Below are 13,471 nucleotides of genomic sequence, written 5' to 3'. Positions count from 1 at the left end.
TTAATTTTTAAGATCTGGGGGATAAGGCCTTGGTATGGTAATTATCTGTGAAGTGCTATTGTCACACAGGATGGTAAAGAAATGAAATCCCAAACAGAAAGTAAATCCATCTAGATTCTGGCCCTACTCACTAGTATCTGTAATGCTAGTATCAAAATAGTAGCCAATACTTTTGTCAGTGTTCCTAAAAAAGCAAGTTTCATACCCTGTCTTGTACAACATGAGCCCTCACAGCGAATAAACTACATCAGTTTCTCAACCCCGAGAAGGGGCGGTGGGGGGTTATGAAAAGCAATCAAGGAGTTGTGAGGCATGGAAAATTTGATTAGCTTCTAAAGGAAAGAAAATCTTGCTCCCCCATTACTTGTACACTCTTCCCTTTCAGGATCCATATTCAGTCAGTCCCATGAAACATACAGATAAATTAGATTGTTTATCATTGAAACCTTTTAAATGTAAGGGGGGGTCATACAAAATGTTGACTTCAGCAACCTGACAAGTTTGAGAAACACTGAACTATACCAAGCTAGATGGTTACTACAAAAGTAGCCACTGAAAGGAATGAAGGATGTGGATGAATTAGGAAGGGGGCGGGATAATGGGGATTAAAAGTGGCCTACTTCCTTTCAAATACCACATGTCTCAAATCTCGAGCTAGAGTGCTGGGAACCGGGTTAGAAGGTGAATTGGGCCAAGGAATCTGTGTGTGGCTTGGGTAATTTGATCGCTGAAGAATATCCACCTAAAGTGAATATCAAATGTACTGAAAAATCTGATCTCTGGACTCTGGTTTACTTTGGCTATAACCCCATAGGAAGTTATAAGCATAAAAGCTGGTGTAGCAGTTGAATATCTCTACCAGCGAGGCTTGGCCCTTGCAACAAGAAAAAGAAATGAACTTGCAGAAGGGGATCAGAAAGAAATAGCTATACCAACATTTGCAGATGTCCTCTTATATTACTGAGTGGAAGGTTTAAAATCCCATGGACAAAATGTCTCTCAACTTTCAATCTGGTGTTGCATAACAATAATCATATTACTATAGGTCAGTTACAACAGTGAGAAGTGCTATACAGAAGTTGTTTGCCATCTGTTCTTTGATGGTTGGTATTGCAATAATTTCCCCTGTTGTCATATTTGGCATTATAGGTGTTTTTTTAATCCATTGTTTGCCATCTTCTACCAATGTAGTGTGTGTAAGTGGAGACATTAACTTCATTATTATTTCAGGTTCCATTAAGGCTCCTGTTGTCCTGAGTATATTTCCAGAAATTAAGGTGGAACACGTCCAGATCCTACGTGGGTCACCTCCTGTTTTGTGCATTTCCCAGTATAGTTAGATTTCGATGTATTTTTTATAGCGTGTGGGATTTTTAAGTGTTTCCTTTAGACTTGCGCCCTTTGTGCTTCAGAATGTTGATTCTACACATCATGCCATTCAAAACTATACGTTTGCAGTTTTCCCAGGTTTTAGAAGCAGCTCTCTAGGGGTGTTCTGCTGTTTACATTTAGTATCTAGCTGTGTGTTGAGACTGCTTGTGTGTTTGTAGATTGCTGAGGATTCATGTGGGTGTGGGAAACTGAAGCCTAGGACTCTTCTCAGGCAATCTGGAGAAAGGAACTTGTCTCGTTGTTTTGTTTGTAAAGGATTGTCTTTATTGGCAGAATATACGGGATATCTTGCTCCTCATCTGTATTTTTTAGAAAGCCTGAAATGGCATGGGGTTTTGTGTGTGTAGGATACTTTTTTACTTGCATTTATAATTGCGGTCAGAGACTCCAATTGAACTGGGGGACTCATACTAAGTAAGGTAAAGCAGATTGTTTAGTTACCGGACCCTAATGGTATACTGTAGATTCAATCTGATCTTTGAACTCACTAAAATGTGATAGGATCCCCAGAATATGCTGTTGCATGGATGTATGAAAGTACACAGCATGAACCTTGAGCTCAAATAGTCTTTCATCTCACATATTTTTAAGATACTCCAGCAGTCAAATTTCAGAAATCACTCTTCAGAAAGACAAATAGTCTCTGAAGCAAAGATTTAGTCTTGGCCCATTCCAGTCTTCATTAACAACTTTCTTTTGTACCGAATAAGAGCGTGATAAATTTTAATCCACTGAGAATCTCTCATGATTACTGGGATCTCCTAAATTAGCTACTCCTGGCTTGGCATTAGGATAAAAGTTAGAACAGCATCAGGAAATGTTTAGAGATAAATGTCTAGTGTACCAAAGAGTCCAAATCTTAGTTGTCTCTAGTCTGCTAAGGTAGTCAGCCACATGGATTTCTGTGGGGAACCCCCCCCACCCCCCAGAAAATGAACTGGACACATAAAAGCCCAAGACAGACTTGAGATCTCCTATATGTCCTCTTTTGAAAGCAGATAAAAATATTTTAATTAATCTATAAGATGACAGGAATGTCACTCTGTATCAAAGCCTAAAATGTCCATACAGCCAGTGTGAAGCAATGGAAGCAGCTACAAGCATGTTCAAAATATCACATATTAATTCATTGCTGGGTTTCATGGTCTGTTACTGTCCAATTTTGAAGTTCTCAGTCATTTTAGCTTTACGAATTACACGTGTATGGTGTGCAACTACAGCAAGGCATGTATCTATGCCATGCCAGGAGTCCTAGACTATTGTGATATCATAGGTAACTCAGCCAATCGCCACCCTAACTCTACAGATAGTTTGCATGCAACAATTTCATTGGTCTTATAAGGGCAACTGCACAAATGGTGGAATGCTTGGCCCAACTGCCACCTGCACAAATCTCCCAACACAACCCCCCAGACACAAATCAACATAATCAGTATACACAATCCCGGCCCCTCACTACAGCACACACCCCTCATTTGCCACCTGCACGACTTTCCCAGCTCAACAGAACCCAGAAACAGCACAGCCAGCATGCACAATAACCCCAAGTGCACAGCCCCTCACGACACCACACCCCCCTCATATGCCATCCACACAACCCAACACAAATCTTCCAGGATTGTTCTCACCTTGAAGTAGGGTTGCCAGCCCTCCAGGGTTATTTTTAATTAAAGATTATGTCATGAGATGAAACCTCCAGGAATACATGCAACCAAAATTGGCAACCCTATCTTGAAACCTATCACGTCTGAGTCAGTGCAAAGTGATGGAAACAGCTACGAGCATGGCTGAGAGCCCTTTTTGTTTCGAATATCCCCAACTTCAATCAGTGCTGGGCCCTCAGGGAACCAGACAGCGTCCAGAGGTTCTGTGGCGGTTGGAATGTGACGGCTGACCAGAGGTGGGAATAGCAGCTAGATGGGGTAACAATGAGGTGGCTTTGCCCTGAGGAGGGGAGGGGGGGTTGAGGGGGCAGCTCTGTGCATAAGCTTTAGGGAACATGTACAAACAGCAACGTTGCTCACTGCAACAGACTACTGGAAACAAGCCCCATTGTCGTCTCCTTTATACACATGGCTTTGTGAATTGTACATGTGAGGGAGACCATGGGCTCTCCGCTATCTGTATCTGTATTAATTGAAATGTGTGCTTTCAAATATGTCCTTTCCTCTCTTAATATCCGAGATTACTAAAACTGACATTTCTTTGAATTTATTCTCCACTACTTATGCTGTTTGCTGGTTTCTGTATGTTGCATTTCCTCAGCTCCCATGATGAAACCAGACAAATCATTTTCACTTTTGTTTCTAATCAGAACCAGGAAGTGAAACTTACAACAGTAGCACAACTCTGCAACTAGGACAGAGAGATGTTTAAATCCAAACTTCATTCGCTAACAAGCTTTTTGTTTGGGGACGACGTTGGTTAGTATCAGGTTTTGTAAAATTTTATTCTGCGGAACCATAATATGGGGCCTTAAGTACTTGACAGCGTCCCTTTAGAGAGACATCTTAAGGCACTTTCTAGTATCAGTATAGAGTAAAATGCCCTCTGTTGTCTTGTGACAAGAATAGTTCAGATCCCACAGAGCCATGAAAGGGAATGAACTGTACTTGTACTGTACAAGATGGACAGTGTTGCCCTTACATGGTTACATTGCACCAAGTTGTGAAATTCTTTGCTGTTACTTACAAGGACTTGGCAGTGGCATCCTAAAGACATCTGCGTTAACTGAGGCTACTTTAGGATCTGTGGCCAAAATGTTTCTGCCCGGGCAGACGGTAGCTGCTCACGTTATAACACACCTCGTTCCTTGCTAGGAGCTTGTTACTCTCCCAGTGTGTGACAGTGTGATTTGTGTGGAAGAGCTGCTGGGAGGATCATGGCCATAAATGTTCTGTGGTCAGAGGGACAGATTCAGGAGGATACTGCGGTTTTAGTAGCTGCAGCTGAGTTAGGGTTGGGGGAGGAAGGCGTAGAAAGGGACACAACTCTGGGGTACGGAGCAGAGGTGCAGAAATATGGCAGTGGCTGTTCTGTTGGCATTTCTGGCCCACCTGAAAGCAGGACGTAGCAGGAATCTCAGCAGGGAGGGTGTTTTTGTGGCACTTCCAATAGTCTCAGGAGGTTGGGATAGTTCAGGAAGCTTCTGAGTGCATCTTGAGGCCCACAGCTACAGTGGAGATGACGTCATTGGCTATCTAGGTAGGTATTTGAACCAAACCATTGAGCTTGGCCTGGCAGTGGTTTTTGTTTTTCTTTCAGCCAGCTGGGAAAGCTGCCTGTCCCATGTGTGTAATTCTCAGCAGCGTTAAGCCCAGCACACCAAGGGGAGAACATTCCCAGTTCCTGGGCATCCTTCACATCTGGGTGGCAAGTTAGGGGATTCAGTGAATCCACTAGCGATGGAAACAGCTTGCCTTTTAGCATCCCGGGGAGAACAGGCGACCCACTTCCATGTAGGACTAATCAGCCAAGAGTAAACAATGGCAAACCAATTACCACCGTTTCCTGCTAGGAAGTAAACTATTGTTTAATAGCAGGCAGGAGTTCCCCCTGCCTAAATCCCCAAGCGGAACTATAAGCACTGAGCTGAATAAGAGGGCTATTAGCAAGATCAACGGGAGGTTTTTACACATATTGGAAAGAAATGGCCATTTTTAATCACTGTGGCATCCGATGATCGTGGCTATTAGGAAATCAAGCAAATGTGAAGAGACTGAGTTATAACTGAATATTATTTTCCAGGGGACACGGTAGCACTCTAGTCTTTCTGGACATTTTGTTCTGATGTCTTATTTATTACTTTTCTGCTTCTTCCACGATAATTTGGAGGCCTGAGTTTGGGACTGTGAATAGTGATTGTGCGCTCTCTGTGTTTGTAGCCGGATATCCAGGGTATAGGTGTATTGTTGGTGGAGGCTAGGGGCAGAAAGAAGTGTTTTTCACAGGCTTTGTCTACATTAGCCCTTTTTTTGCAAATCACCCAGTAGTGGTGGCAACATCCGGGAGCTCTAATGTAGACAGGACTCCACTGATTTTTTACCCTCTAACTCTGCTCAAGAGGTGTGTGTGACATGGTGGTAAAAATACCAGTTGCCACCTGTGCCTTGTCTACACTAGCACTTCTACCGCTGCTAGCACTTGTGGGAGATTCTAATAATATTACCCATCTCATTTACTGCTTTTCATCAGTAGATCTTAAAGGGATTTACAAAGGAGGTGAATATCATTATCTCCATTTGTAAAATGGGGAAACTGAGGTGCACAGGTGCGGTGACATGCTCAAGGTCACCCAGCAGGCTAGTAGCAGAGTCAGGACTAGAAGCCAGGTCTCCTGAGTCCACTGCCTCCCCTTTAAGACAAGTTTTAGGGAAAATGCTGGTGTAGACTAGGTCTAAGAATGCAGGGTGTAGATCTGAGACTGTCATCTGAGTAGAGAGAAAAGTGGGTTGTAACCCACTGGAGGATTAAAAAAAAGTCTCATTTTTCATCTTGCAATCTTGATGTGTTGATCAGAAGCTGAGAGCTGAAACGTGCCAGATTCTGTGAAACAGAGGCTGCTCCCTGAATAAGGGTCTGATCCTCCACTCATTGAAATCAATGGGAGTCTTTCCACCAACTGCAATGGGCATTGGATCAAGCCCTAGAAGGGGAGCCCTGGTTTCGTTTTATCTCCCAAACCTTATCAGTAGGGGAAACTGTTACTGATGTTGTGTACTAGGGCTGCACTAACAGGTACTTTCAGGATCTCTTTTGCCATATCTGTATTGGCTGTCAAGTTGTATCTTTTCTGTGAAATTTCACAATACAGCAAACTAGGTTTCAGTGTAAAAAAAACAAAACATGATCTTAGCACGACTCCCATTAGAAAACATGGCAGTTGGCACGTTCAGTGAGCAACAGTGTCTATTGCCACTCAATCGGCATTGAGCAAAACCAGTGAGAATTTGCAGGCTTTGCAAAAAATCTGTTAATATTTAGCACAGCTCTTCGCTTGTGGAGATTGACAGCCCTGAATCTTTCTTAAACTGGGAAATGGGATATTTTATGCTGCGAGAAAAGGGATTCGTGTCTTTATCGTTTAATAAAAAGCGCTTTTAAAAATAAATCCAGCAGCTCCCTTGAGAGTTGCAGCAAATCATTCTCCTCCTCCGTCTCTGCTTCCTTCGCAGTCTTCCCCTCTTCACTCCTGGGTAAGGGCAAGCAAAGGTGGTGCATTTAGTTCTCGGGGAGGCTGATACACATGACTCCATTCTGACTAATGGGACCCAAGTACGTGACTAACTCCCTGAGCATTTGTAGGAGAATAGGCGCATTTGTGCTGGATTACTCAGCCCTGCCCAGCAGCCAGATCTGACTGTACGGCCCCAGAGATCCTTTGTGTCGATGAACAGACCGTAAAAAAGCTGACTCTGCAGTTATCTTCACTGTCTTCCCATGGGTCATTTCCCCTCTCACTTGGTTGTACCTGCTCTCCAAAATGTTAGAAATCCACCACGATAAGAGCAGGGGAAACCTCATGCTTTGAATTGTTTCTACCTGAGCCACCTTCAGAGAATCTGAAATCCCATACTCCCCTCCTGAAAGGGAGCAAAGGGGAGCCTAACCCAGCATGTGCCTCGTGACGCCCCCAGCAAGGGGCGGCTGGGGTAGCGGACTGCTGATGGATCTTGGAAGCAAGAAGAAGAACAGGAGGACTTGTGGCACCTTAGAGACTAACAACTTAGAGACTAACTAACAAGTCCTCCTGTTCTTCTTTTTGCGGATACAGACTAACACAGCTGCTACTCTGAAACCTTGGAAGCAAGGCTGTTGAGGGAGTTCTACAACCTTGGAAGCATCTTGGGACGGGGGTGGGTTGGGATGGATGAGCCAGTCCCCTGTCCATTTCATAAGGGGATTAATTCCCCACCCCCAACACAAAAGGAAGCTGAGTCCACTAGCCTCTACTTGGCTCACAGTGGAGGGAATGACCTGCAATGAGGGAGATGGACTAGCGTTCCCCCCAGTTAGGTCATCTGCTCTGTAATTTTGGTGCAAACATATCTATATTAAGTCCAAAAAACCCTAATATTTTCGGTCTGTCTTGGCGAAAGGTGTGAATGGCAATGATTGAATATATTCCCCAAAGATGCACTCTAGCGCAGAGTCCTGCTCAGTCATGGAGAGGGTGATCCACTTTCCAGTAGCAGCTTTGCCCCTTTGGAATTTCCAGTTCTTCTCTTCCCAAATGCGCTCAGCTTTGCATTATTCATCTTGGCCACCGAGTGGTCCCAGAGATCTGTCAGCTGCTGGAGAGGTGTGCTTGGGTATGTCCGTAATGTCTTGGCAGTCACCGCAACGTGATCTTGGCTATGGCAGGGCCTGGCTTATCCTGATTTAGGCTACAGTTGCTTGGCACCATTGTTGCAGTGTTTTGATTTCTGTCCGCAGAGACCTGTGCACTACTTTCCCAATAGTTGGTATGGGCAACAAGCCCTAGCTCAAAGGGTTAATCCTCAGTTCTGAACAGTCAGTTGGGAAGTAACTTGCAGTGTGCCATCACTATCATGTCCCAATACACAGACAATGCAATTGGAAACCTTTAATTTAAAGCGTTGCTGCTAAACTGATACGTAGAACTCTTTTTGTACATGCTAATGTAAAATCTTCACACAGTATCGCTTAACTGAATGCATTTTGTTTGTTCCATTGTCCAGCCTTCATCTAGTTTGATGGCTGACTTCTTTAAAAGGTGCTGTCGCTTTCTCCTGATTCAAGAGCTGTTCCTTGGCATGCTGGCCCTTTAAATAAATTTCACCGCCATCCTGAAGAGGCAGGAACTGAACTGGCCTGGCCAGTTTAGGGCCTGGCCACTTCATTGTGACTCCCTGTGCTGAAGTTTCCCGTTCTGTAAAATCGGAGTTACATTTGCCTCCTTTGAAAAGCACTTTGAGATCTGTGGTCAGAAAGTTCTATATAAGAGAGAGCTGCTGTTGTTTAGATTATTACCTGGACAAGAAATGGATTGATAAAGTCAAAATCTGGGATGAATCTGATTCTTCTGTAACTGTCATGAAGTCAGTGGAGTTGCACCAGGCATGGCCAGGGTCCTGAGTCACTTATTTAGCCATTTATATTCTGCGCCTTTGTATTGACTGAACCGTAAATAATTCATTATATGCCCATCAGGATGTTACTGGCGATGACACTATTTTTGAACTGCTGGACACATGCGTAAAATAATCTGTCGTTTTTTCCCTTCTTGCAGAGATGTTTTTGCTTGCTGAGACGGGATAGGCAATGAAAGAGAAACGAATGGTGTGTATATGGTCATATCAGAACTAATTGTGCTGGAAGGAACAACCCACTGGAAGTGACAGGGGTTTCTATGGTCAATATACAATTCACACAGCTGGAGGAAGTGCCTCTGATATTTTGAAAATCCTATGTGGAATTAATTGAACTAATGGGGAATATGCGCTTGCTCTATTTTCAATGCCTTTCTTTCTTCGGCCTGGTCTACACTGGGGTGTGGGGGTGTTCGATCTAAGTTATGCAGCTACGTGAATAACGTAGCTGAAGTCGATGTACTTAGATCGACTTACTATGGTGTCTTCACCGCGGTGAGTCGACTGCTGCCGCTCCCCCGTCGACTTTGCCTGCGCCTCTCACGGCGGTGGAGTACGGGAGTCGACGGGAGAGCGCTCGGGGGTCGATTTATCGCGTCTAGACTAGACGCGATAAATCGACCCCCGCTGGATCGATCGCTGCCCGCCGATGCGGTGGGTAGCATGGACATACCCTTAGTTGATATTAAAATAGCTGGAACCCATGTTGGAAATCTGTGACTGACAACTAACCAAGCCCAAAGGAAAGGACTTGATATGATGTAACTTTAAGTAGCTAGAGCACACAGTGGTGGCTACCTGGAATGATTGCCTACACTGGTGCTACCACCATTGCTACCACTGCTAGAATGGCATCCTTGCTAGTGACGGCAGTGGGGGAGAAGGCTTATGTCTTATTCTTTGCTTGTTCCTTCCTAGCCGTAGCCCCTGCTAGGGAGTTACCAGCCCTTCTCAATTCAGTGGAGTTTTAAACATAAATTAACAAGATAACATTAGACCCTAAAGATTCCCATCTCCACATGTTTACAAAACACTGTACCAAAGCCACCCCATAAACCATCCAGAAGCAAACAAAGCTGGGAACAGCCAGACCAACCCAAGTGAAATTCCAGCAAAGGGGGTGGTAACTGATTCGAACTGGAGATAAAATCTTTATTGGAGACCCTCATAAATCCCACCGGATTTAAACAGTGTCACGCAGCATCCATTTCTGCATCAGATGTAGCTTCGGAGTCCTTCAGGGAACCACAGCTGCTTGCTTGGATCAACGGCTTCCATTCCATTCCCGACAACTCAGGTTTGCAGAAGACACCATTTCCTGCATCGTTTGGCCGGGTGCTGACTCCAAGCTTTGCTGCTGCCTTTGTAAACAGTGGTGAAACATGTTGTACTGACAAACAGACTCCCTAGCTACTGCTTGGCAGCGCTTGGAGGAGGAAAGAATCGATTTAATGAATAAAACAACATGAATCAGATAAGTGAGCTGGCCAGAAAAATGGTGGTTGTTTCCCCAAGAAAAATTTTGATTTTTTTTTTTAACTGAAAAATCAAAGATCATCATACATCAGCTGGAAACCACTGCTGTGGTGCCTGGTGGGAGCTGCAGAGCAGGTGCCTCATGCTCCCATTCTCTATAGGGTCAGACTACATCTCCCATGATGCATCATGATCTCCCTCTCTGAGGGGAAGCAGTGCATCATCTGAGTCCCACATCCTATGTGCACCATGGGAGATGAAGTTCAGCTGTGGAGCCCAGCCCATAGCAGAGAATGGAGATTTGAGGCAACTGAACTACAACTCCCATAAGGCACCACACGGGCATACACAAAAGGAAATATTTCTGGTTTAGCTAAAATCTTACATTTCATGAACAAATGTTAATCAAGAACCCTATTTTCTGTCAAAAAAACAGTGAGGGATGGGAAAGGCTAATTAAAGGACCTAGTCCACCTTCCCCCACCCTCTTCCCTTGGCACTGCAGAATTGTTCTGCTCCCCACACCCCACCATCTCTCTTCTTGTGCATTGTCCAGTATACGTTTACATGGCCAAAGCAAAGTCGTTTCCTTTGGGAGGCTAATTCTGCACACACAGATTACCTTGTTATGAAGCTTTCCCTGATATTCAAGCAAAATCTTCTGCTTAAAGTTTTCATCCCATGACTGTTACCCTTGTGTTAATCCCCTAAACAATTCCTCTCCCTCCCTGGTGTTTCCACTGTTTGGAAAGAGGGCAAACAGTAGCCAGCTTCTCTCAGCCAGGTGAAAGGGAAATGAATCTGCGTGGTTCTTGTATTGTGGTCAGCCGTCTGTTCCAGCAGCATGGTGTCTAGGCCAGGACATAGGAATGCCTGCGTGGGGACACTAAGCAACAGATAGTGTGTCAGGTTGCAAGCTAGAGAGGCAGGGACAATCACAACATGTGCCATTGTCCCGCAGCCACAAGGAAGAACCTGCTTTGTATTTACTGAAGCTGAGTTTTGTCTCCTCTCTTGTCCATTAGAGATACTGCCGTTCCCAGCCCAACAACTGGAGCAGGATGACAGGATGAGACCCTCTAAATCCTGACTTTCGGATGACCCCGTAGAACAAGGGCCAGTTGATGGAATGACCCCATAAAATACGGCATTGGGAAAACACCATGTCACAGGCTGCTGGGATAATTGCACAGAACAGGATGCTGGGATTAACTCCGTAGGACATGACATTCCGGAGGAGCCCATACAACGAGACCCTGGCCTCACCCCACAGAGAGGCTCATATCTAATCTTCCAATGTGATGTCAAGGGAGACTGCTCCGTTGGCACCGGGCTACCAGGGGGCATTAGTCCCGTGACAGCCATGACGACCCTAAGTGACACCCATTCCCAACTTTCAGAAGTGTATCAGACTGGGTCCCTGGCTTCCTGGCTGGGGGAGCCAGTTTGCACTAGTTGTGCCTGCTCTGCGCTTGCACTTTTTAAGACCGATTTGGAGAAGGGCTGTAAACAGCGACCCAATTTTACAGCCCGGTTCTATGCTAACAGGAATGCTGCAGCACCGGCCAACTGGGTTTCGGGGTAGGGAGGGGTTGATGGGAACTGTGATGAAGGGGAAAGAATTATTGACCTTGGGGGGGGGGGGGTTTAATGTTGTAAAACGTCCTGGCTCTTTGAAAGGAAGCAACGGAGAGAAATGCTCTCAGTGCTGAGATCGGGGTGAGTGGTGGGTCAGATAACAACCCTCCTCACCAGCCTGCACTGAACTGCGTCCGTAAACGCTGAGTGTGCGATCTTCCTTTCACACGGTCCTGGAGTCGTGTAATCCAAAGTGCGCTGTGATCTGCTGAGCTTCCTCCACGGTATCAAAACACACTGTGGAAAGAGAAGAAGAGGGGACGCTCTATGGGCTGGATATAGCCCTCTTTTTGTAGCCAGAAAGGGGCAGGACAATAATAGTACACAAGAGCGGTGAGATTTGAAGAGATGTGGTCCAGTAGATGGGTGGAGGCTGGAGGCCTAGTCCCACTTGTGCTGCTGACTTGCTGCATGTCCTTGGCAAGTCAATTAATCAACGTGTGCCTCGGTTTCTCTGTCTGTGACCTGAGGGATGATGCTCCACCTTTGTAGAAGTAGAAAAGCAGCAAAGATGGAAACATTCTTGCAGACTGGTTTCTGGAGTGGAGTGGGAGATGGCAGTAATGGGGGAAAGGGGATGATCAGTGGTGTTGGGAACTGCTGTAGGCTAAATTTCCAAGGAAGGGTACGCTGGGATCGGAGAGAGGAATTGTCGCCGGCTGAAAGAGAACCTGCCTATCGTGGGGAGTCCCTGGGAGGGGATGGAGAGGAAGGTAGTTGGGAGAGCAGACTGGGATGTAGGGGAATATAAGGACAGATGGAATGAGTTCACGGAGACTTTTAGAACCCCATCAAGAAGGCAATTTTGAACATGGTTTGACTGTCACATCACAATCCATCTCCTCTGGGAACCAGTGATTTGGAGGCTTGGGAGGGAGGAGAGAACAGTCCCTAAATTTCTTCCAATTATCTCCTGGTCCCGAGTGCAGTGAAAATGCCAGCCGTCTTGCCCAAGGCTGGCTGCCACTGATGCGGAGGATGCACGCTGGGTTGCCCAGCCATGGAGTACAGAGGGAGAAGGATGCGAACCAGCTTTACAGACTGGCTAACTAAAGTGATCTCTGTAGCAGCGTCCTCTGAAACCTGTCTTATGAAAGCTTTAGATGTTTCCTACACGGGTAGAATATTTATACTCTGTGGCCCAGACTTTCAGAACAGTGTGCAAGCAATTATGCAAGCACCAATAGACGTGCACTTCCACCTGTAAGTTGTAAATGCGCACGCAATCATAGTGAATGCGTATGAAACTTTGAACATCGGGGCCATCGTTTTTGTTAATCTGAGCTCTCCAGCAGTGGTAAATTTCAAAGAACAAATCTCAGACTTAATGCATGAACTAAACCAATGCAGAAGCCGAATCCGCTACTCTGAACGAAGCGTTGGAATCCCTTGGGTAAGAACTCCCATTCAGGACAACTTCCTATGGAGGTTAGCTTTAAGGCTTAACAGCCGAGCTAGTCCGAAAATGTCCAGTGCAGTGAAAGGTCACTGCAAAACAGAGAGACAACTTTTGTAAAATGATTATTGTTTTGGTTTGGTTTTTTCCAAGCGGCTCTAATTGGGCGTCTCTGTTAATAATGCAGAGAGCTCCTGAGGGACTGGCAGGCACAGACAGGAAGGAAAAGGAGTCATTCGGAGTCATCACACCACTTTTTAATCTCCTCTCCTTTGTTGGAAAAGTTGGTTTTGTTTAATTGGCCCTAATAAACCCTAGTCACAGGGGATCCTTCCCCAGGCATATTCTGCTGTGATAAATCACCCAGTACATGTGCCACAGCAGCGGTGGTGGAGAGAAGACCATTCCACAGCCTCCATGGGACCAGGAAATGTACTGGGGTCAGGAAGTGTTCCCT

The 13,471-nt window shown here is 45.4% G+C and overlaps 1 long non-coding RNA gene across 1 annotated transcript; it reads left to right on the top strand.

Annotated features, from left to right (window-relative positions):
• Positions 1-8,638: 8,638 nt before the first annotated feature.
• LOC135975367 (uncharacterized) lies at positions 8,639-13,136 on the top strand. Its single transcript, XR_010592334.1, has 2 exons — positions 8,639-8,694; positions 11,006-13,136. It is a non-coding gene; the product is annotated as an uncharacterized LOC135975367 (long non-coding RNA).
• The last annotated feature ends 335 nt before the right edge of the window (positions 13,137-13,471 follow it).

The sequence above is a fragment of the Chrysemys picta genome, chromosome 13 (assembly GCF_011386835.1).
Source record: "Chrysemys picta bellii isolate R12L10 chromosome 13, ASM1138683v2, whole genome shotgun sequence".
NCBI classification, from domain to species: domain Eukaryota; kingdom Metazoa; phylum Chordata; order Testudines; family Emydidae; genus Chrysemys; species Chrysemys picta.
This window is presented reverse-complemented; position numbering and strand designations above follow the sequence as displayed.